Here is a 26,163-nt window from a genome sequence, read left to right as displayed (position 1 = left end):
CATCAGTTTTTGGTGTCTCTCTTCGTCTGATGCCTACCCTTTGACCTGTCCAGCAAGGGAGGCCCTGCCAGTAGCTACGCTACCGCTGGTATAGCTCTCAGGGTCCTTGGCATACTCAAACCCCCTCACCACGATTAGGTGGAGCCACCAACGAGGGGGGTTATAGGGATATATTTACTTTTTACTTTAATGGACGTCTAGAGACATCTGTGCCCTTCCCAGTTCCCGGTATTGTCACAATATAAGGTATTTTTCCTGACCCAAATTATGAAATTGAATGCAGCAAAACGGATAAAACTGCTCGGGTTCCGGCAACTGACATGCAATTTTCTCCTGTATAAATTATGCTTAAGGTGGAGTTGGAGTGACGCAACGAGATTCTAAATTCTTATGCTCGTGTATGTTAAACATTTTCCAACCTCTCGTTTTTATTAAAATTCTACGTCTGGTTCTATTTTTATATTTTGGGAAAGACATGATCTAATGGACCCATTAGAGCCAAGTTCATATTTCTATCGCATGATAAACGCAGAGCAAGCTTACTAAATATTTTTAATACGTGAGATGATTGCCACTGTCCGCTATATATAAATGTCATTGTAATATTCCGCTATATATAGGTGTCATTGTAATATTACATTTTTGTGACAAATATTTACGGTATAATTCTGTGCCGTATTGCTCCTACTGTGATTTATGTGGCGAGGAACAATTCTGTCATTCGGTGGAAAAAGTAAGTTTTTAGATAATACATGATAATATATGAGTTAATATTATGTATTTTATGCAATAAACTCATAAAGATTACTATGAATTACACATCAGCATGCTTCGTAAAGTATACTCCACGACTGAACTGAAAGGCCTTAAGTCGAGCTCGACGAAATGCTCATGTATTCTGGCCCCCTATCCAAAGCCACTCTGATGCAGTGATTGTTGGAGTGCTTATTACAAGTTAACAGGCCCCGTGACGGACACTTCTCATTCAACTGACAGACGGCTGGCAGCCATATGCGGTTTAGTGCGCCGCTTCTGCAGGCATTTGGAAATGAACCTCTCACAGCTGGTACTAACGCCCTTAATTATTTCGCAGGCTGAGTTGGTACTGCAGCATTTCGCCTTGTACAGTTCCCCACCATGAAGTTAGGGGCTGTGATAGGTCAAGTCTGTATAGCGATAGGCTACGGGCTGGACGGCCAAAGTTCGATTCCCGCTAGAGGGAAGAGATTTTTCTCTTCTCTACAATGTCCAGACGGGCTCTGTGGTCCACACAGACAACTATCCAATGAATACCGGGGATTTATCACGGGAGTAAAGCGAAATCACCACTCACCTCCATCTAGAGCCGAGGTCAAGAATGGTGGAGCTATAAATCCATTCTTGCATAAGTCTTTATGGCTTGGTGCTTAATTAATTAAGTACGGGAACAACTTTACATTTTTATTACACAACTGTTAAATATACGAACATTTTTGTTGTATTGTTTTAACAACAGCATCATGGCGGTTAATATCTTCTGGGATTTGACACAATATAGTTTGGTAGATAGTTATCAACATTTCGGAGCAACTTGCTGCCTCCATCGTCGGGGTGGAAGAATAAGTCGAGTGCAATTTTAGGGACAGAGGGAACTGACTCTATACCCAGACTCTGGACTGAAGACAGCCGGTGTCTCAGTCGAGACTCGAACCACTAACCTCCGGAAAACAAGTCAGAAGTGTTACCGGTTGAGCCAACTTGGCTGGTGACATTCGTGTACTTATTGTTAGTTGTACTGTTACTGGGTAACGAGGGTTCCTACCTCACATTAACCTGCGGCTTCGGGGGACAGACTTACTGCTTACAGAAATCAACTCAGTGGAGTCAAAGCAGAGGACCTGCTGTAACCCGACGTCACTTGCTTGACGTGAACTATGGGAACAGCCTGTAGAAATGCGGTCTGCGGCAAACAAAACGAGTTTTCAAACGGAGTGAAAAGTGGTGTAACTCAGATCAGCTCGTGGCGTGTCTTTCCACTCCAGCCCAGTGTATGCGTGCGTGCGTGTGTGTGTGTGAGCGCCGTTTAATGAATAGGCCTGGGATTAAACAATAGGGCAATTAACAACGGCAGGAAACTTGAACTGGGCGGCTCTCACGCAAGCTATAGGTTAGGTCTATAGTGACGTCATCTCCATAAAACACTGCAACTCTACACACGCCGTGCAATTCATTCCATTGTCCGTGCAGAAGTAACTCAATCCGATGCTGTGTTATTTTGCTGCGAGGTTCGTGTTCCGTTAGTTGCGGGCTGATTCGACAGTGGCAAACTGATTTCATAGCTTGCTGAGCGACTATTTTTTGTTGCTAGTGAGGTGGGACTAAGTCCCTTGTACTGCGGCCACTTCTGGCCTATTGTACCAGCCCCAGATGATAGGTGAGGGTGATTATGGAGCACTTGATGGAATGAAAATTGGCATGGGAAACCGAAGTACTAGGAGAAAACCTGCCCCAGCGCCACTTTGTCCACCATAAATCCCACTTGACCAGACCCGGGATCGAACCCGGACCGCCGTGGTGGGAAGCCAGCGACTAACCACTTGAGCTATGGCGCGGCCACCGCTGAGCAACTAATTACCATACCAGTCAACTAAGGGCGGGTTTTCTACCCCTGTGCAGTTTTTTATTTTAACTTTTCTTGACTTTCCAGTTATCATTCTATTAAATTTGGATATTTAATTTAAAGCTCATATTATTTTCAAAACTCGGCGAATAAATATTTCATTTGAGCTCCCTACTGTATTATTTGATAACTTGATATAGGAGGTGTATCGGAAAGTTCCCGGACTAGGTAATAAAAGAAAGCCTGGCTTATTTATTCAATTTTGGCTGCCATCTCTTTCAAAACAGTCTCCTTGGCAACGTATACAGCGATTCCATAGTCTCTTTCCCACGCTTAAAAAGCGCCGTGGAAGGCATTTCCCTCAATGCTGTCGAGTGCCGCTTGCGATGTCAGACCCTGTTTCAAAACGTCGCCCCTTCAGTTTCATTTTCAATTTGGGAAACAAAGCATAATCTCAGGGGGCTAAGTCCGCCGAGTAGGGAGGATGGGGGACGATAACCTTGTTGTTAGTCACAAACTCTGTGGCTTTCAGGGACGTGTGGGCGGGCGCGTTGTCATGATGAAGGAGCAGTGCTGCACGCGTTCAAATTTTCTGTTAAGATCTCCTAGCAAACTCCACAGCTGATCCCAACGGTGTCTATGAGCTCATGGATTGTTCGGCGACGGTCTTCGTTGATGAGTTCTCAATTTTTTCAAATTTTTCAGTATTTGTTGCTGGTGCTTGGTCGCCCTGAAAGTTTCTCATCTTCAACTGACACTCGACAGGACTTGAGACAAAAATGCAATTCAAAAAAACGCTGTACGGCTTAAAGAATGTTCTCCAAGAGCCTCATGAAGCATTTTAAGGTTTCGGTAGCGGAATTACCGAGCTTCACGCAAAACATGATGCAGACACGTAGCTCGATTTTGTCATACATCGCAGACAAAACAAAACACGAAGTCGAAAAAGCATTCGTGTAAAAATAATGCGTGTTCACAGCGCTGTGTTACGTGGCAATAGGCTTGCGGTAGTGTAACCTTGGGCTTCCCTCTCATCTCCTTCTTTCACCGAAACAATTACAACAGTAATAGTCCAGTAACTTTCCAATACCACCTCGCATATTTTAAGAGGAACCAGTCTGGATTAAACAACAAACTTTTCAGACGTAAAGATCTCAAGGGATGTGTAATACTATAATACAGTACAGCAATTTACGCAAATTATTATATTAGTATATATATTTATATGAGGAGATGGCCCTGTGTAGCCGAAACATGTTTGTTTTATATAAAAATATGGACTAAGTGATGATTCAACCAATAATCTATGAAGCTGCAATGTAGGTTGTATTGTACGTGTGTAACAAGTGGTCAATTACTTATTATAAAATAGTAACTTAATAACTTAACTCTATGTTATCTATCACTCGCTACATGATGTGGATGTACGTATGGACATTGGCTGCTCAATCTGAGGACAACACCGGAAGTTAAGAGGTGAAATTATTTCCTTTCTGTGCCATTTCTAAATAGTGCCAAGTTGTCGACTGACATCAAGACTTCTGTACTTCAGAAATAAAAGATAATTCATTAAGCACTACACCATGAAAACGCATTGAGTAAATGAGGTGTACCTCAACTATTCCTGAGCTCGGCACTGGATGAATATGAGTGATTAGCTTCACATCCCGGTCAGAAAAGAGAATTTTATAAAAATCTAACCTGCTCAATAACGTACACATTGGAGAACTTTAATAAATGTCTATTCAGAATGTCTCTTAACAAACGTTATCCACTGTCTGATACATCGAAACACAGTTTTCGTAGTAGAATATAAACGGAAATAAAGTTTTGCAAACTTGGAGCCTTAAAACATAAATAAAAAAAATAAATAAATAAAAGAATTCTTTTTATCGCATCCAGTATTTCATGTAAAATATTTTGATTCTGGTAGTATTCACTCCTGCCATAAAACCAACAAGAAGTTCTGGGAAGAATTAATAGCCTATTTTTCTTTGATACGACACAGACCGCACAGAAAACGACCAAATTAAGGGGGATACGCAGACAGATATGCAGACAGCAAAGTCATCTCATAAGCTTCCCCTTATTTTTTTTTTCAAAATAAGGACAGTAGGCTAAAAATTATTGCGAAAGCTCTTCAGGTCCGTCTTCATTTCAGATTTTGAAAGAGACGCCTGTAGAAATAACTTGCGTCCTGTATCTTCAGTAGGAAGCCAGTAGAGTCTAAGCAGGCACGACAAGAATGAAGTTATTTCATTTTTTACTTAGTCTCACAACGTGCTGCAATGGCTGAAACCACTCGTGCAACAGAGTGACTCTTCACTCTCTTATCTTTGCACCTAGATGACTTTTCATCTTCTAATCTTTACACCGAGATGACTCTTCATCCTCTTATCTTTGCACTGAGATGACTCTTCATCTTCTTATCTTTGCACTGAGACGACTTCATCCTATCATCTTTGTGCTGCGATGAAAATTGTCTTCACTTTCTGGTTGTTGTCCCTAGGTGCCTACCTGAGACTTTATCTTCAACGTATTCACATTCCTCATTTCACTGATATATTTCAATGGTTCTTTCTCAGTACCTCAAGAGCGATACCTCGACGTTACTGCAAAACAGGTCATGACAGAGTGTTTCGATATCCATTCCAATTTGTCCTAATCATTTTACAAATCGATAGTGTATAACTGATCCATTTGTAAAGGCGTCCTTAAATAATCCAAGAATCAATCATTGAAGCTGATCTTTAACTCAAAGTAAAAATGGAAATCACCGTGGTCATAGACTGTCATTACTGTATAGAGGGAGAATGATAATATAGCTTTCGTATTTTTTACTTTGGCTCTAGATTAATGTGAGAGGTGAGCTTTACTATCTTCCAACTTTATCCTAGGGAAAAGAGCCCACGGTATCCGTTGGTTATGCTGAGGGAGCTCCAGACCAAACTTGGGTGTGCTGCTGAGAACAATCACTGTGCTGTGCAGGGAATAGAGCTTTAACCTTTCATCACAAAGCCAGTCACTCGACTGAGTGAGATGTCTTCCTGATAAATTCAATGTTACTTCAGTCTTAAGAATCCCGGTCTCCAGTGTAGATCCCGTCCGTCTGCCATTCTGCCCTGAGGCAACTGGCAAGAGAGGAATCCGCCTCATGAGGGCTCCTGCTTAAGGAATGGATTTATTGTGCTCCCTGCATGGGTAAAGGGTAGGACCACAAACGTATACCTCAGATGGCTGTAGATTTCAATAACCTAATACGGTATAAAATCTACGACCACAAATTTACTGAAATGGAAAATTATTATTTTTATTTTTAGTTCAATTTGTACAAATTCTCAGCATGTATTGACAGGAGGGAAACCAGTGCTCTAAATAAATGCGAACATTTCATAAATGTATGCTTCAGCTATTCTACATTCGTCATTGTTCTTGGCTCTTATTTCTTGCAGGTACAAACTTATTAAATTTTTGTTGTGCTGATTGAATAACTTATATCACATCAAACGTCCAGCAATTAGTTTTCCTTAAAACGAGATAAAAGATCTGAGATGTGAAGCCGTGTCCTTCGATAATTGGATAATAACCAGACAGTCCCGCATAACCGTCCAGAATACCATAACCTTGACAATCACTCCTGCGAGAACTTCAAAACGCGTTTAGGGTTCCTCACACCGTTTAAACACACTGCTTCGACTTAAGGCTGCGTCATCATAGTCTGAAATATTTTATAAGTTCAGTTTCTTTTTATTTCGTGGGGTGGGGTGAGACTCAGCCCACTTGGCACGTCAGTCATTAATTGGTCTATTGTACCAATGTTCACTACAAATCCCACATGATGTGACCTGGGCTCGAACCCGGGCCGCCGGGGTGGGAAGCCGGGGACAAACCGCCTGAACTATGGCACGATGTTTTCATAAGTCAGCATTGGCGTTTTACCCAGTATAAACAAAACTGTTATTCATTCGTTGCTCTCTTAGCTAGAAAAGTGAGAGCAGTTAAAACACAGCTAACCGACTGAGCTGCTACTCATAAACTGCGCCTGACTTGACTCACCGACCCCTACCAATTGTCTGTAAGGTGTATAACTACACTTAGGTGGCAGTAGTTCTTTTTACCGCCACCTACTGTGAATGCTGCAGCACCAGTCCGGGAACTTTACTACCAGAACACGTATATCCTACACATGTTTTCCACAAATCTCAAGGGTTTCGAAGTAATTAAACAAAAGCGAGTGAATGCGCCAGAACTAAGCTGTGCGTATACTTCATGGCTTGTCTGGCACACATCCTCAGGTCAGCGACTCTCACACAGGAACTGGTCATAGCACAGAGAAGTGGTATTTGACTTAAACATTTCTATAATGAAGAGTACTATCAACTGACCTAATCCTTCCAGCCGGACTATGGCCCTGGGGTTGACTCAGCCTCTAACAGAAATGAGTACCAGGAATTAATTAAATAATTTTCCTGGGGAGTAAAGTGCGGCCGGCGCTTAAGGCTGACAACCTTACCGCCATCTTTGAGCTGATTGTCTAGATAATGTGGGACCCTCAAAGTCTCACAACCCTATGGGCCTTCGCGGCCTGTTACAGGGATAGCTTTACTTTTTTTTTACTTACTTTATCACGGGTCGTTAGAAAAATCCTAAGCTAAATTTCACCCACCTCCGTTCTTCACAACGTATTCCCTAAAATTAATCTTAATGTTATCTTTCCATTTCCTTCTCAATATTTCGAAAGGGCAATTCCTTGTGTAGAATATGTTTCTTGAAATTAGGGACACAGCAAGAGTTCCTCAAATAGAACTCAGATCGTGTGCCAACTGGGCTAGTCTCAGCCTTGTTCCCTAAATTGTATGTCTTACTTACTTACTTACTTACTTACTTACTCATGGAGCTGAGCCCTTCTGGAGGAGCTGCCAATTCAGCAGCTACTCAAGAATTTCCCAGCATTTTATGGAACCCGAAGGTTCATTACCGTGTTCACAAGAGCCCTCCACTGATCCCTATCCTGAGCCAGATCTATCCAATCCATAACATCCTATCCTATCTCTCTAAGATCCATTCTAATATTGTCCACCCACCTACGCCTTGGTCTTCCCTGTGGTCTCTTTCCTTCTGGCTTTCCCACCAATATCGTATACGCATTCCTCGTCTCCCCCATTCGTGCTACATGACCTGCCCACCTCTACACACATCAATGTGTAAACATTCGACAGACGCTAGAAAGTTCGCACCAACGTTCTTTACGTTCCACGAATTTAATCCGAAACGCAAACGAAATTATACAATTTAATTTTAAATTTACTTTGAAGCGACGTTACAGATTATGAAAGCTAACGCCCCATCTGAACGATCCGCGGAAAGTCCTGGACACACATTTTAACATTTAATGTTTCTCTATACAATTAACGTAATTCCACACAGACCTACTTGATAAGCTAGCAGTGGCTCATCTACTCAAGAAATTTCTCCTCCCCGCTCCCTAAGAGTTGTATGTTCAGGGATATAACGTCATTTAGTACGGTGAAAGTCAACCGACGTTTCAGAGGAACATGTCACATCCATTTTCGGAATTGAAGACTACACCATGTAAGAAACCAGCATGAAGCAAGCAGCAAATTCTAAAAATGGAGGTGACATGTTCCCCCGAAACGTCAGTTGACTTTTATCGATCTATACGGCATTATATACCAGAATATAGAACTTTTCCTAGCTACTTCCGGAAGAACTTCAAATCCTACGAGGTTCCTCCTTGTTTTCCGGACCGGAAGCTTAATCTATAAAAATATTATGTTTCGTCTGTCGAGGAAATTCCTAGAAATTCGATAATGTTCACTCTGTTCTGTGATGACTAGTAAAAATATTCGTAAATGGCCTATATATTTGTAAGCAAATTTCCTGTGTGTCCCCCATTGAAAACCTCGTTGTAGCTCCAATGAAAAGACTCGAGAATATACGTGCCAGCACCTGGTAGTACGTGAGGCCAACCCTGACACTCAGCATAGAGAGAACCTTAACTTCACATCAAATTCACGTGAGATCTGCCAAGCACATAGAGACAGAGAAGTGAAAATGAAGGCTCGTTGATTTTTTACTATTCCTCCTACATCTTTGGGATTATTTAGGTCTAGGTGGCTCAAGAAAACAACTTAATAACAAATTTAGGACAAGCCATGGCTCAGGTAATTAGTTGCCGGTTTCACACCGCAGAGGCAGGGGTTCGAGCCCAGGTCAAATCATGTGAGATTTGTGGAGGACAAAGTGGCACTGGGATAGGTTTTCCCAGAGCACTTCAGGTTCCCCTGCCAATCCTCATTTCATGAAATTCCCTGTATTCATTATCATCCGGAGTTGGTTCAATAAGCCAATTAGTGTCCGACGTACCAAGTAATTTCAGTCTCACCACTCTCCAAAGAAATTAAAATATATATATGCCAACAAATCTAAGAATATGAAGAAAGCAGTCTTCTGGGATTTGGTACCGTGTATATGTGGTGTTAACCGACGTTTCGGAGGAACGTCGGTTAAAACCACATATACACGGTGCCAAATCCCAGAAGACTGCTTTCTTCATAGTCACCGCCGTGAAAGCCTCAAATCTTACAAATCTAAGAATAGATTGAATATCTGAATAAATGATTGACTAACGGACTGACTAAGTCTCAGTATGACTAACAGAGTAATTACACATCTGAATGACTGATTACTGACAATTTCCGTACTGTGTGCCGCTTTGCGAGAAAGCAATAAAATCAAATATCAGCTTCGTACAAGACATGAGTTACGACAGGAAGTTGACAAATGCGGGGACATGTCTGTTCGAATCCCTGTCGGGACACAGACTATCCTTATTGAGGTCCTTCATGGTATTCCTCAGTCCCTCTAAGCAAATACCAGGATCATACCTCGATTAGACCTTGAAAGCTTCTTTCCAAAAGTTTACAATTCATCATTCACCAATCATCCTATGATTCGACGCTATATAGTGTGGACACTGAGAACATCATTACATAACTCATAGATCCAGAAGGGCAAACACATACTTCCAGCTTGTGGATAAGATACACACAGATTTAAATAGTCCTACTTTGTTAAACTTCAAATCATTGTACGAGCTACCATCATTGCACGGACCACAAAGGAAACAGTGAGTCGTCAAGCAAGGGAACTGACCCTTCTGGTGGCAATGAACCTTATTATTATTTCCATTACCTGCCACTAACCACGCCTCGCAGCGTTTTAATGCGTGCCCCTAATTGTTAGACCGGCTGCTGCACGTCCATGTTTTGCACCTCAGAATTGTATCAAATATTTAAATTGCAATTGGCGATTCTCCATCTCCTTCGCCTGGGAACCAGGGTTGCCAATTTTGGTATCAACAAAATAGTTCCTTTTTATATGAAAATATCTGTATTAAGTATCGATAAGATCATTTTAAAAAAATGAAATCTTCTGGGAGGTGATACCGTGGAGCCTAGCAGATTTATCAATGTTTCGAAGGGATGTACTATGTCAGTCTTCAGGATCGAAGAGTAATCAAGCAGGGCAGTAAAATAAGATGTGAATTACTAACCAAATATATCTAAATAATTTCCTTAGGTTGAAAGATTATTATTACAACCCCGAAATGTTTCGAGCATAAAAAGATAATTTTCATAGGGTAGGAAACTTTATGAATGTAGACGGTTTAAGATATCTCAATCATAAATTTCTCACAAGATGTTAAATCTGACATTAATTTCGTTCATTATGGTGTGTCGTGTCATGTTTTATAGTACTCTCTTATATTAATTTTTAGTTTCTCTGTGATTTTTGTTAGGTGAAGCACTGACAAGTGCAACGTTACACCTACGAAGTACTGCATCGAAATTAAAGACGGCTATGAGACAGAAATATGCAACATGGCACCACACACCATATGTAACGAAATTACACTAACTACTGACCATATTAACAAAATGCAACATAATACTGTAACAAATAGGAGGGAGTGTACGTGACTTATAAGACGGGTTTTCGGATTGTATGATTGAATTTATTGACGCCTTGTACATAGTACTCGGGACTACAGGCAATTACAGAACTACAGACCTATTGCTGATCTACAGACTTCACAGTTCACCGATACACACACACACACACAAGGGTTCTAAGTCTTCACTAGCCGTATCCTGACAATGGATTTATAGCAGCCTCACTGTCACTTCAAATTACATATTAAATCTTCTTTTTATAACCATTATCCTGCAACTGCGAATTCCGAAGACTCAACTCAATTCAATTCCTCTACTCCCAAGCTCATATCCCGGCAGACTGGCGTCTAGAAACTCGACTAACTCTCCTCAACTGAACTCTTCTTTATAACCACTTTCTACGGACCACGCAGAAAACACAACCTCTATATTTTTGGATAGGTGTGTTCAAAGTGTCGTTACATAGCAACGGAAGTTACTCGAGTGTTGTTTGCGTATTCATTGCCGCGAGAATGTGTTTACCGAGTCCTTGCCTAGCAATAAACCTTTATTCGGACTTCGCTGCTCCGGCTTTCGGGCGTCATGTCACAACACTAAATTTTACCTTCTACAATAAATTCATGATTCAGATATTTAAAATAATACACGTATATATTGTAGAAGTCCCCTTTAATATGGTACGCCCTATGATGGTGGTCTTTTGTGATGGAAATATTTATGGGTGTTAGCTATATGTAATCAACGTAAGAAAATGAAACATATATGCGTAAGCGGTAATTGTCATCGCTCCTGAACACAGACAGAATATCTGATCCCTACGAAAGCATGGCGGTTGTAAAGTTGCTAAGACTCTGACGATCTTCTGCTTTCTGCTTGTATATTTCTGCGTTTGCTTCGGTTATTCTTTGATCCTAAAGCAGGAAACAGCACGTTTCTCCATAACGTCGGCGAACTTCTAAACTACACGGCCTCACATCCCAGAAGATAAGACAGTATCCCGTGTGGAGGCAGAGTCGAATTCCTCCACCGTAGCCCTGCGAGACGTAGGAGGCGACGAAAAGTGAAGTCTCGAATTTGAGAGAGTAAAATGTGGTCACGAGTACCACGGGACCTGAAAATGACTGCGCTGGAGAGGACCAGGAGACTGGCCGTCTGACCGTCGGTCGTAATATAAGACCAAGAAAGTAGTACTCTTCATTGCGAATGGGAGTCAACCTCAAACCCAGCGAGGTCACTTTAATTTTCAGAACACCAGCCTTTCATTCAGAAGGCGTCTAGTTTTCATTCCTGGAATACCGACTGCCCTGGTCTATTTATCTTATAAAACTGTAATATTGTATTTTAGAGACAGACAGAAATAGCCCGTGTAGAGGCGGGGTCGAATACCTCCACCGTGCCCCTGCGAGTCGTAGGAGGCGACGAAAAGGGAAGTCTCAAATCTGAGACAGCAAAGTGTGGTCATGAGTCCCAAGGGACTCGGACCCGAGAAAGACTACGCTAACAAGGGCCAGCAGCATATACAAAAGACAACCCCGTCCTCTCGTCAGAGAGGGCGCCCCACAAGAACAAGCTGGCGAAGCTACGGCGTCGGGAGTGTTTCCGGGCGGCAACCGGTGAAGACCCTGCGGATTGAGAGGACTTGGTGCGTGTTGCAGTGAATTGTATTGTCTGTGAATTAGGGATAGCGCTACATTTACTTGTAGTTAAAATTTGTAAGTGTGCAACAAACCCAATTACCAATCCAAACCCTGTCTATGATGGATCAATCACGTGACAATATTTAGCTTGTCATCTTACAGACTTTTCCTGCGATGCTTTATTCAGACATTTAGAAACTTGATTTGTATGATGTGTGGTACAGAACTGATCTCTTTTGATCAAATCGACCTGAAATTTGTGGCTAGAATATATATATATATATAGGTGGTAGAGTCATTAAGTTCGTGGAATGTGGTTTTATCGCATCATATTACAAGGTATTCACATACACGTACGCAGATCCACATCGGCCCTCAAAATAGTTGCCGTTGGCCGCTATGCAAGTCTGCCAACGTTGATATAGCTGTCGAAAACACTGCAGAAACATATTGGCAGTAAATTCCCGTACGACGCTTTGCGGCCATTACACGAACTTATTGACTGTGGTATGATATATATATATATACACATACAAGATATATATATATATAGAGAGAGAGAGAGAACACATAAACTGTAATTAATTCCAATAAATCTGCTGTAATGTAAATAAAGTATAAGAAAAGCAAGCCACTGTGTAGTTCACACGACCAGCAAATGAAATTTACTGGCAGATGGCAATATGGCTGATAAAGAGCAGAGAATCACTTCCAAAACAACAAGATATGTGATCTGCGTGACTTCATTGCTGTGATGAACAGATCACTGACCCGGATTCCGACCGAGTGACCGACTGACAGCGAAGCCGCACTTGTGCTGGCCACGAGATTGGCGTCAGTAACCCGTCATAAAAATGGGCTCTCTTGCAGGCAGTTTCCGGTTAAAAATGCGAAGATATAAATGAACTTGTAAACATGTCCATTAAAAACTAGACTACTTGCGCGCGGTAGCGTAGTTGGTTCAGGCTCTATGCTACAAGCCTGAAGGTCGAGGGTCCGTTTCCCGATGAGATAATTGGAATTTTCAATTGACCTAATCCTTCCAGCCGCACTATGACCCTGTGGTCGACTCTGCCTCTAATAGAAATGAGCACCAGAAGTAAAGGGAGGCCAGCGCATAAGGCTGACAACCTCACCGCTATCTGTGAGCCGATTGTCTAGATAATGTAGGAGTCTTGACGTCTCACAACCCTATGGGCCTCCACGGCCTGTTACAGGTATAGTTTTACCTTTTTCATTTACAGTCGGCGTGCCATATGACATTCCAGCAGATCTTGACAATTTCTAATTAATATCAACATATTTTATTTGTTTATTCATATAGATTATTTCACTTCATGCATTCTTTCACAAGATCCAACAAACAGACTAACATGCCGCAGCATATCGTCCAATCCTTACAATATTTGTTCCATATCTCCTGTTTGAATGGTCTTGAAGCCGTTTTGTGCTTTATCTGGACATAACGGTGGGGAAAAAAATATAAAACTGGCCATGTATCAGGAAGGAGCGTGGATGGTTTCCAATCTGCGATTTGATATCCGTGCTCACTGATGCGATCACCACCACTCAACTATACTCTCTTGTATGTTATCTTTAGTTATTTACTTCGCGCGTACCCTCTGTGAGCAGCTATCATAATGCAGCCCGTCAAGTGTCACCTCCCTCGGCGTTCCCGCGAACTCGTTCCACCCGGCGAGGAGCGGAAACATATCTAGGTATTTCCTACACATATACAGCATATGCATCGCGGGTAGAAGACCGTATAAAGCGGTACAAGATAAGACGGGTTACTGAATGTAAAATAGAGGAGAAAATGAAAATTCTGAGATGAAACATTCAAACTGACAGGCGGATAGACATGAATTTCATACTTTGAATTAATTTTGTATATTTTAGGAGAGAAACTGTCTAAATTTGAAGACAAGCTTTCAGGGCAGCAGAAGACAGCAATCGCTCGCGCTTGTTCTGTAGGATGTATGATTAAAACGTGTGAATGACGTCACATTATGAGACTGCAGTATGCAAGGAAACACAAATCCACGCATCGTAACACAAGACTACTCCCTTAGGAAAATACGTCACTAATCGCTTTTCTAATTCTCAAGAGTCACATATTTGAATTCAAGTACCGATACCGATCTCTCCAAGGCTTATTAATAATTTTATTTATATGATTAATTGGTTAATATTTTTATTTATTTCTTTATTCAAAATTTAGTTACAGTATTTGCAATTTGTTAAGACAATTATATGAACACCAAACGTCGTACTTCTTCGTTTCGTACTTGTAATACGGAGATTTAACATAAATTAATTTGAAAGTTATTGATGATACATTTGGACTTCTGGAGGTTTAAACAGGAAGTGGATTCCGACTTGAGACAGAAAAGATAATTTGTAGCCGTGAAAACCCTCGACGAGGGAGAGAAATTAGGGCCTGACGCGGTTGGGGCACTAGCATAGGATCCTATAATGTCACGTAGCAATATGCAAGTATGCACGTATTAAAGAATATTCGTTCTTACTGTAGCAGGGGTTTCGCATCATGTGATACCCGTGAGAAAACTACAATAGCTTTCAGTTTGATGACCATAAGTAAGAACAACTGGAGTTAGGCAAGTGAAATACTTTAGAGACATACTATCAAGTGTGTTAGAGGTACGACTACAGACGGGGGTATGGACTGGATGATTGGATTTATTCACCCCTTAAACACACCACTCACAGCTACAGGCAATTACAGCGCTATCGCTGATCTACATACTTTACAGTTCACCATTACAGATACACTAGGGTTTTCAGCCTTCATTAGCAGTACCCTCGCAACGGATTTCAACACAGTAATTATACCAGTCTTACTGTAACTACAGCACACATGAAGTTTTTTCACAACCTAATTCCTTCCTTGCTATCGCTTCTCAATCACCTTCGACTCCCATCTTAGGAGACTCCCTCAATTCTTCCTCCGCTGGCCTGGGATCCGCTTTATATATAGCCTCGGGTCGGATCCAACAGAAAACACCGTTTCAATCGTTATAGCTCCAAAATACTTCGATTGGTGCTTACGTATTCGTTGCCGCGGGAACTTGTTTACCGAATTGTTGCCTAGCAATGAACATCTATTCTGGTTCCGCTATTCCGGCTTTCAGGCGCCATTTAACAATACGTTATAAATAGACACATAAATTCTGTATCAAACTAGTTTAATATATTAACAATTAAAACACGACGGTATACATTTTAATGTTATATTGTGAAAATTTAACGCTGGTACTTATTGTAGTAGTGGGTTCTATAAAGTTATCACTACAGGGGAGCAACACTTTCTTCTTCTTGGATACGCAAGCATGTGACAGAGCAGCCCGCAACTCGGACAGGAGAGATCAGCACTGTTTTCAGGTCTCGATTTCGCTTTTAGTCATGGAAAAAACTAATATAGCCATGGTGAGAGATAATCCTTACTATCAGTCTGACCATATACACTGAAGCATTAGAAGCATCATGTGATATTGTCAAATGTATCAGCACTAAATATGGGGTTCGGATTGGTGATTGCATTTATTGACTATTTACAGGTCGTAAATACAATTAATTATAAATTCTATATCTGCTTACACTAGTCGTTGCTAGGTAACAGATTTAAACAATGGCCATTCCACAGCAAAGCTTTCTTTATCCGTTTCCTGGCAACGGATTTTAACACAGGAACTATAACTCTCACACTCACAATATCACTGTGCTATAGCACACATAAAGTCTTCAATTCACATGTTAAGTCCTCACAAGCTGACTTCTAATTCTTCTTCAACTATGAACGTCCCGTGACGCTCTCCTACCGAGAACTGACTGACACGTAGCGCCGATTGTCTTCAACATAACTCCTCTGCACGGACCCCGCAGAAAATACAGTCTTCTTTTGTTAAGGATGCGTGTTTACAGTTTTGTTGCCTGGCAGTAGACGTCCTACTCTTCCGTGCTTTTGCTTGGCGCGGATCGCATATAAAACAGTTTATCCTATATTGCCATGCTCTTAAGGGCCGTGGCATAGAACCGACAATTCTTCTATTGCTACCTGTGAAAATTTTTAGGACATTTCTCTATTATTATAGAAACGGCCCATATTTCACACTGTTACGCACCTTGCTGTTTTCATTTTTGTCTTAGTTTCTGAAAGGGAAACGAATGTAAACAAATCAGCACTGAACCAAGCTGGTAACAACACCGAGTTCAGCTTCTTAATCAGAAACAGATACTTGAAAAAGGTTGTTAGTAAATGTGTAAACATATAAATTGAGTTTACATGAAACTACTAGACATGTCTGACTTGGAAGCAAAGCGATACGAGGAATATAATTCGTCTCGATGTGTCTGTGTGTGACCACATTTTACAGCAGCTATTCTATCCGTTCTGTAGGACACGAAGCAAACGTCCTGGGCTGCGGGTGCATCCAATTCTTTGCTGTCATTCCTGTGAGCCACACGTACGTACAGATGGTGCATGTGAAATTTGCCTATAAAGACACAGGGAGATATATAAAAAGGCAGTGTCTGTAATTTTCCCAATACCTTATGTTCTTTAGAATTTCTTTTGTGACATAAAGTTGCGGAAGACACATCCTCCGCCCCCTCCCCTTATAAGAAGAACTGCGTTTATATTGGAGAGAAAATGGTGTCCTTTTCTTACCATGACTGTAATAACGTACAAAAGCACAAGCACCTCAAGCTTGAGAAATGGAACCGCGGGGAGTACTTTTGCCCCTAACCAGTTGGAAGAACTTCTCGTTAAACATTCCTGTCTTGCAGAAGTGTTGGCTTGGTAAATTCAACTTCTCAGAACTCAAAGTGAAATTTTCTTGTATTAAGGAGAGGCAGAAACTTTTCTCTTTGTGCGAACGAAATGCAACTAAGGAATCTAACACCGCTTCTATGTGAAACGTCACCAAATTACAAATTGTTTTCATGCGGTCACATGTGTGTTAGTTAACATTTTTTTTTCCTTGGCACTACAGCCCCAGTGGGCCTAGGCCTACCTCCATGAACTTATCCGTTCACTTCGGCTGTTCTAGATCTTACACACTCGGTAGGACTCCTTGGACGGGTGATCAGCTCGTCGCAAGGCCTCTACCTGTACACAAACACAGAAAAACGGACACACACAAACTAAACATCCATGCCCTGAGTGGGATTCGAACCCACGATCCCAGTTTCCAAGCGAGCGAAGACAGCACATGCCGTTCACTAACATTATGCATGTATTATTCGTGCTTGGTCATATCCTTAAGTATAAATCAACCCTATTTGTAACACGTATTTCTGTCACTGGGAAATTTACTGATTAAAATGTTTATGACGAAAGTGACAGGCATAATGGATGTTGGGATTAAATAAGTCTGCACTGTGAAACAGCCCCACGCAAAAAAATATAATTGGTATGAGAAAATATTTCGCAACAGCACTGCAGCGAAGAAATGATAACACAGGCTGATGAGATAATAAATCAGGGCTAAACAAAATCTGAATGCCATTACCGCACTTTGAACATGATTCATGAAAGTATCGAAATGCATGAGAACGGAAGAGAGTGAGGCAGGCTTGCAGAAAAACACTGACAAAATTAACCATTCTTCTCATATGTTACATTTTATTTCCATAAACTGTAAAAAGCTATCCCTGTAACAGGTCGTGGAGGCCCATAGGGTTGTGAGACGTCGAGGTTCCCACGCGTTCTACACAATCTGCACACAGATGGCTGTGAGGTTGTCAGCCTTAGGCGACGGCCGCTTTTTACCCCCACGGAGATTCCTGGTATTCATTTCTGTTAAAGGTTGAGTCGAAACCATGGCCATAGTGCGGCTGGAAGGATTAGGTAAATTGTAAAATCAAATGACCTCATCGGGAATCGAACCCGTGACCTTCCGGCTTATATCATAGTGCCTGAACCAACTACGCTACCGCGTGCCCCAAGATTCTTTTAAAATTCGGAAGACTGTGGTCGTTACTGCTGTGAGGGGAGATTTGAGCGTTCTGTGTCGGTTTCTAAAACGGAAGTCGTGAACGTCCAGTCACAAAGTCACTGCATTTCACGTCCCTATTTTGAAGAGTGAAGCGCTCGAAATGTTAGCAGCCAGGAGATAGCGTTCGTAAGTATATATACGAATACACACTGCATTTCAAAAACCACGTTTCCAAATTCAGATAAGCTAAGGACGTAAATCCGCGACAATCTCAAGATCAAATTCTTAACTTATACTTTAATGAACGGCTACACTTCCAAACCATTTTAATAACAATATTTCAACGGAAAAAAACCTCACGTGTTTAATTAATAGCTACGAAGATAAGAGTATGATAAAATAGGAGTTCATAATCATTAAGAAGTTGGAAATTTTTTACAAAAGCATATATTCCATACACGTAGAAATACGAGTACACATTCGATAGTTCACATATATTTTACCCTAAATTTATACGTGCATTTTATTCCTATTTTTTATTTTAATAGTTTACCACTTTCATATTTATAATTATATTTACATTTTAAGTTTCAATATTTGTTCATTCAATTATTACCCAACTGATTAATCGATCAAATATGAATGTATGAGCAAGAAACCCATGTTCAACAGGATACATAAGTATTGCAACACTGAGGATTATCTAAAAGTAGGGTCGAAACGTGTAGTAGCTTAAAGAAAACACGTTAAATACTAGATCATTTTGATGAGTGCCTTCAATAGAATTTATACTTAACAATATGCCTACATGTTCTGTAATAACAATGATCCATAATAACCAGAATCTCAAATGTAAATGCTCTGCTAAACAGGATGGGAGGGGTGTCCACTAGGTTTAATTAAGCACCACACCATGAGGAACTATGGGCCAGTGGAGGTGTAACTCCACGTATACTTAACCTCTCCAGTAGATGGAGGTGGATTGTCTGCTTCATTATGCAGCCGCTTAACTCGCGCTTAAGTTTACTTTCCTTATTCTGAAAAAATAAGCAAGGCTTACGAGATCACCTTGCTCTCTGCGTGTCCGTATCAATTTCTGAACGCCTGAACCAATCTTTATAAACCTTGGCATGTATATCATGGCGCCCGAACCCATCTCAGTGACGTACTTCATCAATCCCGCCTATCAGTTTTTGTCTGTATATGTATCCCCTATCTTTGCTAGGCAACGGCTCGGTAGAGACGTTCCTGCAACAATATGAGAATGGCTGGAAGCATCGTTTTTTATATGATCCGTGTCTCATCAAAGGAAATCATGTGATTAATTCTTCCCAGAATTTCTTGTTTAATATGTTACTTAACGACGATTTCAGTCGAGAATATACGTATACAGTCGGATGGTGAGGTGAGTGACGAATGGCGAATTGGAAAGGCTTTGTAAGCAAGCGTTCTTGACCTAAACGAAGTAAAACCCAGACATTTACCTGGAGGGATTGCGGAGAATTACAAATAACCTCAGTTAGAATAGCAGGTGACTCAGCCGATATTCGAACCGAGCACTTCCCTTATAGAAGTCCAAGGCATTACTTCTAGACCTGTATGTCCGGTCCTGGGGAAGAAGCATTAAACAGATGGACAGATGCCGCAGATAATATAGCGATGCTGAGAAGAGAAATTTTTGGCCTTACCAGGTATCGAAACACGATTCAATGGAAATTCAGTCTGTATCTGCGCTGCCTCAGATCCCCAGTGTTTTTCTATAGACTAAAATTATGAGACAAAGAATACTGCAATAAATTCCATTACAAATGCTTAACATGAGAACACAGAGTACCTGAAGATGGTTCGTTATTGCGTTGTAGAAAGCAGGAATTACGTCAGGCGGAGATAACGTACATTTTAAGTCAGACATTTAAACTCGGCCAGTTATAAAAACGGATATCAATTTACAAACAAGGGAACATACCCGAAAACTTCCCAAAGCGCTGTGGAATTAGAATGGGTTGAAGCAACACTTTACTAGAAATCAGCGTTAGCTCCTACAGAAGTCTAACATCTGACAAATCACCCTGTACGGGGCAATAATTTCAACCTATGGCTTCTGTGCAAGGGAAACAACATCTCTCTCCGCGAATGGCACGGCGCTACTTCATAAAGAAATTCGTATCCACTTCCCTCCTACGCCCAGAAATTCTGCGATGCATTGCATAATTAATTCGACAATACCTCTACTCTTGAGAGGGGTTTCCTTTGTCCTGCTTATATTATATAGACAATGGCTATTTATCTACTTAACAGGGTTTATATACCCGTGAATTGTGCACTAATATAGAGGCAGTCCCCTTGGTTACTGTTTCCTGCAGAACAGCGTCTTCAGAGATAGAGGGTGCTAAGTTACGTTGTCTGCGGTTCTACGTATATACGAAGGCTATTTGTGCGAAGGTTTTCTTTATTGCTTGTGGCGTGGGACTAAGTCCCTTGTACTGCGGCCACTTCTGGCCTATTGTACCAGCCCCAGATGATATGTGAGGGTGATTGTGGAGCATTTGGTGGAAAGAAGATTGGCAGGGGGAAACCGAAGTACTCGGAGAAAACCTACCCCAGCGCAACTTTGTCCACCACAAATCCCACTTGACCAGACCCGGGATCGAACCCGGGCCGCCGCGTTGGGAAGTCAGCGACTAACCGCTTGAGCTATGGCGCGGCCCTGTGCGAAGGTTACTAATCCGAAACTTGCACCTATATGAAGCCAACTGAATCCAACCTACTGGACAATAACTTTTTCCCTAGACAAAGTGAACTCGCATTTATAGAAAGACGGGAGAAGAAGAAGAATTTAAATACAAATATGGCTGGAGAATTATGAGGGAGGAAGAACGAGAGGGTGAGGACGGCAAAGAGAGAATGGAGAAAGGAACATATGAACATGGGGGAAGGGATGGTAAGGACACACAAGTGCCATAATTTAGGAAGAAGATGTGGAGGAACAGAGACAATTCTAAACCGGCCTTGTCATGACACGAAGAGTTATTATTTGGGTCCCTAAATCAGAAGTGATTTTCTTTAAAACCATAATTACTAAACAGTCATTAGCTCGTTCGTTTTACTAAAATACACGTGGACTCTGTACCCCTCAGTTTGCACCATGGCTCTACAGCAGGGGAATTCGGATTAGGGATTCTTGCGATAAATTTGTGCACCCGACTATCAAGAAATTGGGTGGATTGGGACAGGAGAAATTAGAAATAAAAGAATGTCCCTAGGGACGATCTGACAGTCCTCTAGCGTTAAAATAGACATGCGTGAGCTGATGAAATAAGAGGTATTAGTTGCCGCAATAACGGTGACAACTTTAAAACTGTGATGAACGGTAAAGTTATTCCTGTGCTTAATTAAATAATAACAACTCCATAGAGACATGGGGGGAATAGAGGTACAGCTCCACCATTCTTGACCTCGGCACCAGATGAACGTCAGTGATCAGCTTCAAGTCCCTGTCGATTTATCTCCGTGGAAATATCCTCTCGTACCCACTGTACAGGAAGTTGGGTGAACTCCAGAGCCGGTGTTGGGAGCTGTGGAGTAGAGATAAGTCTTTTGCCCCTGCCGTGAATTGAACCCCGGTCATCCAGGCCGTACCCCATCACTATACGGACTAAGCTATCACGTCTCTAATGTGCATGCAAATTAACTTGAATATAACAAGGCAAATTACAAGTAATATAATGGTAGTTCACTGCACTGAGTGCCAGAGCCTCGCAATGAACTTGCTACCTCCAGAGCGAGCATGCACACCAAGAAGTCGCACCCGCTACTGAGACGCCTGCGGTTAAAATATAGAAGGCATCAAAATCTTCCTCGGCCACAAACGTGTAACAAGTAGCCAGAAGTTACAACCGCGGGTTTAATACACTAAGGTTAGAACCTTCTGTTACAGGGTAAGAATACTGCAGAATTATGGACAGTGCTCTTTTGCCTTGGCAAAATTCGACCAGCAATTTTTATTAACAGAGAAATTATATGTTCGCGTAAGGGGAGATGTACAGTTTGAGTGTCTTTGGAGGCGGACTACTACAAGATGCTTTCATAAACACAGAATATACTGTCAGATTGTAGTACGACAGATGAAACGATCTGGAAGGAAGCCCTGTGGTACTATTTTGGCAGTCGACTTGAAAAACTATGGAATATCATGAGAAACTCAGAATAGCCGATATTTCGGCCATTTTGAAGCGTCACTATCATTGGAAACTTATCAATCAGGTGACAAAAATTTTTATAAAATTCAAGGATTGGAACATGTGAAAACACATTTATCTTGTCCTGATCAAGCAGCAAATAAATCACCTCCCGTTCGAGACCCGACTGGAACAGCTTCAGTACTGTCAAGTGGCACCGCTTCTAACGGCAGGCAGTACAGTCCCACAGAATGAAATGAGATCCGAGTGTCTGGTCGTGCAAACTGTATCATGTAGGTTCAAAGCCAACGTCCCAAATCCATGCCCTTTGAAATCCATGCCCTTCATGAAATGGAGCATGAACTTCGCGCCCATAATGCACCAGCGGTCAATGCCTGATAGCATATGATCGACATTTTCTCCCCTCACCCTCCTCACGACCTGCCATCCAATGTGGCCATTTCAAACCGCCATTCGATTAAGACAACAAATCATTACTCAAACAAACCTGACAACTTGTTGGCAATAAAACATGCATGGGTTATAAGCGGGACCGCCTCTGTGGTCTAGTGGTCGGAGTTCTTGGCTACAGATCCGGGTTCGATTCCCGGCGCTACAGGATTTTCTGAGAAGTAGTAGGTCTGGAACGGGGTCCATTCAACCTCGTGATGATAATTGAGGAGCTACCTGAATGGAAAAGTAGCGGCTCCGGTCTAGAAAACCGAGATTAACGGTCGTGGAAATTCGATGCGCTGACCACGCGACACCCTCTATCCACTAGAGTTGGCACTAACTTCGCCGACAAGGGGCGGTCGCTCGGTCAGCATAGATCACTTGCGGACTAAAGCCATGGAGTTTGTTTGTTTTGTTTGGGTTATAAGCGGCACGATTCCTGATAATAATTTCTTCACTGTCTGCAAAAATATATAGACGAAACACCGTTAACACTGGAACATCAGGAAAATAAAGCACAATTAAGTTTGTGAGACTTACGTGTATTTTGGTGGCAAGAAATATTAATGTTCTTGATGTCTATCTTCAGAGAGGACGACTATCAGACTAAGGGCGGCACAATCCAGAAGACAGTACTCCATTCCGTTGGCTTCCTAACCAAAAAGGGAAAAATATAGAATTGGATAATTATACACATTAAGGTATTATATGAATGGTCTATCTCTTACACAATGAAAAGCTATTCTATATCTGAAATATCTCTGAGGGTGTCATCATGGGATAACAATTCATGTGTAGGGTGTCTGTAACTGTCGTTATAGTATAGCCTCCGCACCAACCACGCAGAAATCACAACCTGTATTTTTTAAACATGTTTACCTAACAATTGCATAGCAACGATCGCGGCAAGAACCCCATAGAAAGCTAGTCACATGAGAGCTATCTCACCAGTCCTTGGCGCGTTGACTGTTGCCCAGCAACGAGCTATAAACATTCCTCCTATTGGATAGACTTGAAAGGATTCTGACGATGGTGTATACTGTACTTCTTTTGGCTTGTTTTGGACTTCATCCATCGTCTGGTATGTAAAAGACAAAACGTCCAGTGATTGAGACTAGCTCTTTCTAATGGGCCCAACTGAGTAGGTTTATCCTCCCCTACCCACCTGAAGACGGACACAGATCCAGTCTCCGAAACGTCGTGGTCTTTTGTCTTTTACATACCAGACCATGGATGAAGTCAAGCCAAAAGAAGTACATTCGTCCTATTATTGAGTACGCTTAAGCGAAGAGATGTCTATCGCGCCGTTGCCTACCTATGCCTGTTATGTAATCATTGGTACGTTAGCAGATCATATTTTTAATATACAATGGGAACCAACATCATACCGGATATCTCGCAGAACACACAGCAATTTACTTCCGTAAGTGTCCTCATTGACGCTCCACACAGAATTCTGCATATCACTGCATACAGTGAATGCCATGCTACCTACAGCAGCCACCACACCATCTACCGGCGAAAGTGTGATATTACTGGTACAAACAAGACCATTATCGATCGCTGTCCCTTAGGCGTCCAGTCAACGAAACAGTGTTTCCCGGACAACAGAAACATAAGGATTATGTTATTAATCCCTAATAACTAAGAAACTGACAGTCACACAATTCATCAAAATATTCCCGCATTTTATGGAACCCAAAGGTTCATTATACTGTTCTCAATAGTCTGCCACTGGATCATTTCCTATGCCAGTTTTGTCCAGCCCTCACCTTTACACCCATTTTCTTTATGACTGTGAGTTTCGGAAACTAAATGGTTGTTCATTGCTCTGCTTACACCCCGGCCCTGAAAAGTAGATCAGTGCCTTCTTCAGGAACGACAGCAAGCTTCTGCTGGGTTATGGAGTGAAATGTCTCCGAATATTGCGTTCTAGTTGATTCTTTTTAATATTATCATCTTACCTACTCCTACATATAATATATTAGACGTATTATTGTATTTTTCTCTACTCCGTGACATTCTTTTTGATCTTTTCCTTGTTTTTCCTATCATCTTGTCCTTTCCTCATTATTCTTTTCCTTCACATTCTTCTTCCAATCCTTATTTTCTTTTATTCGTCATTCTCGTACCATGCTTCTTCTGACGCCTCCACATTCCTCCAGTAGAGGATTCAAACTTCTGAGTGTCAGAAGATGAAGAGAAATAAGTCTGGATCCGCGCAGTTGCAAGACCAGACTCTGAAGGGGCTGTAATAAAGCCAATCTTGGTATTGTTGGCCGTGGAGCTCCACCCAATTTAGCAACATTCTAGGAGTGTTCGGCGGGCGGACAGAAAACTGAGCAGTGCCGATTATTCGCAAACGCGAGGAATGTGATTTCGACGAAGAAGAGGCGTTACTAGTTCTTTCTTAGTTCTGTAAGATTTCTGTATCTTCTAGTATACAGGGTGTAAAAATATATATTAAAACGCTCCGTGGTAGATAAATGGGTTCAATTTGATCATATGATCATGTCCGGAAACGTTTTGTTTAGGCGCTAGGGCCTCTGAAATGTGAAAGAAGATATTTACCAAGGACGGCATTTTCAACTCCAGAAACAGCCATGTACGGGCTCAAGAAAATCCTATGGAGAGGCATATCCGAAGCCACGAACACCGCTTCGCCGTCAATGTGCGGGCATGGCTCATCGATGGACGTCTAATGGGCCCTTACCTCTTACCTCTACTGCTTACTGGTGACATTTATGCAAAACATCTCCAAGAGACCTTACCCGAGGTACTGTAAGTGGTGACTTTGGAAGTCCGTCGTGAAATGCGGTTCCAGTATGATGGCTACTCAGCACACTCCACTAATGGCGTCCGTGGGCATTTGGATGAAATTTTGGCAACAGATGAATTGGATGTGGAGGCCCAATAACCTGGTCCCCTCACTCCTCTGACTTGACTCCACTTGATTTCTTTCTCTGGGGTACATACAAATCCTACTGTATGAGACTCCAGTGGAGACATAACATGATCTTGTGGCAAGAATTGCAGTAGCAGCTGGAACCATCCTGGAAATGCCGGGAATCTTTCAGAGTTCAACATAACATAGCCAGGCGGAACATGCAATGAAGTCGGTGGCCGCCATTTTGAGCAACTTTTATAATATAAAGCAACATTCCCTAAAACTTATGCATCGTATCGGAAATTCTGTGGCCCTTAGTGCCAAAAGGATGCGTTTCCGGACATGGGTATTTATTTACATCCTATATAATATCTTATAGTCCGTTGAAAGTCAACCGAAATTTCCGAGAAATATATCGCTTCGATCTTCGTCAAGTACAGCCACAGCTTGCTACCTGCTTCAGGCTGGTTTTTTAC

General features: G+C 41.7%; 1 long non-coding RNA gene across 1 annotated transcript in view; it reads right to left on the bottom strand.

The window, feature by feature from the left end:
* Nucleotides 1–24,260, bottom strand: part of LOC117282326 — a 50,071-nt gene extending 25,811 nt beyond the window's left edge. Inside the window, exons 1-2 of the long non-coding RNA XR_004513046.1 lie at nucleotides 24,189–24,260; nucleotides 23,341–23,453 (exon numbers count right to left, since the gene is read on the bottom strand). This is a non-coding gene — a long non-coding RNA (uncharacterized LOC117282326). The remainder of the gene's footprint in view (nucleotides 1–23,340; nucleotides 23,454–24,188) is intronic.
* Nucleotides 24,261–26,163: the final 1,903 nt, after the last annotated feature.

Source organism: Cryptotermes secundus, unplaced genomic scaffold, assembly GCF_002891405.2.
Source record: "Cryptotermes secundus unplaced genomic scaffold, Csec_1.0 scaffold186, whole genome shotgun sequence".
Classification (NCBI taxonomy): Eukaryota; Metazoa; Arthropoda; class Insecta; order Blattodea; family Kalotermitidae; genus Cryptotermes; species Cryptotermes secundus.
The sequence above is the reverse complement of the archived record's forward strand: the minus strand, read 5'-3'. Positions and strand labels throughout refer to the sequence as shown.